This window comes from Carassius auratus, unplaced genomic scaffold (genome assembly GCF_003368295.1).
Source record: "Carassius auratus strain Wakin unplaced genomic scaffold, ASM336829v1 scaf_tig00216707, whole genome shotgun sequence".
NCBI lineage: Eukaryota > Metazoa > Chordata > Actinopteri > Cypriniformes > Cyprinidae > Carassius > Carassius auratus.
This window is the reverse complement of record NW_020528700.1, coordinates 661-1,780: the sequence shown is the minus strand read 5'-3', so window position 1 is coordinate 1,780 and position 1,120 is coordinate 661.

Here is a 1,120-nt window from a genome sequence, read left to right as displayed (position 1 = left end):
TTAAATTAATACTGGCTAAATTGTTAGACCTAACCAAAATTAAATGTGCAATATCACAAATGCATTTGTCACTTTATTAGACAGCTCTATGCCACGCTTGATTCTGATTGGCTAATAGCAGGATTCTGTGCTCGACTGTTTTTGGATGATCATGCTGAAATGTATAATTTCCCATTTTCTACATAGCTGTTTTGGTTTCACAACTCTATTTTATATCACTCTCACTGTTTCTTCCTTCTCACATAATAAAATGACCTCAGCTCATAATGCATGTCATGTATCACTTCTGAATGATAAAATGATATAATGTTCCTGTAGCTCAATTGGTAGAGCACTGTGTTATCAAGCGCAAGGTTGGGGTACAAATCCTCAGGAACACATGATAGGTAAAAATTGTTAGCCTGAATGCACTGTAAGTCACTTTGGATAAAAGTGTCTGCTTAATGCATACATTTAATTTAGTATAAAATGCCTCTGCTCCTTGTTGGGTCTTTTTGCAAGTTGACTGGATATAATCCCTGCCCTCACATCTAAATTAATAAATGTGGGGTATTTTAAACTCAAGGGTCTTCGGGTAGTAAAACTTGTTTCGGGCGCACATTTAGCAGCAGCCAAAACATCCACACATTTATTATAAATCATAAATGATGTTCAAATTCTCATAAATATTGTAATTATCTTCAATCTTGAAGCATTCAGGGAGAGTCTCATTGAAAACATAGAAATACAATCTGAAAGAACCCAAATCCACTCACAGGCTTTTATCTTTCACAAGGGTGAACTGTATCTTATTTAAAAACAAAGAAACAAAGTGTCCAGACCCCATAAAATCTCCACCCCTCACACACACAAGTGCACATGCCTTTAATGTGTCCATGCTATCTCTGACACGGATCCAGTAACAGGAGTCACAGACCCTGAGGTCAAACTCTGAAAACTGACACCGCTTCTTACAGATCCACTGAAGAACACACGAGAAGATACAGGTGTCTGTTTTTAACACACCATCATCGATTGCAGCAGTGTGGGCGAATCACAGTTACAGATTATAGCTGTTTTTCCATGTTCCCGTGTCCCTGAGAAACACTTTGAGCTCTATTAATGAGCCGGCTTAGTTGAA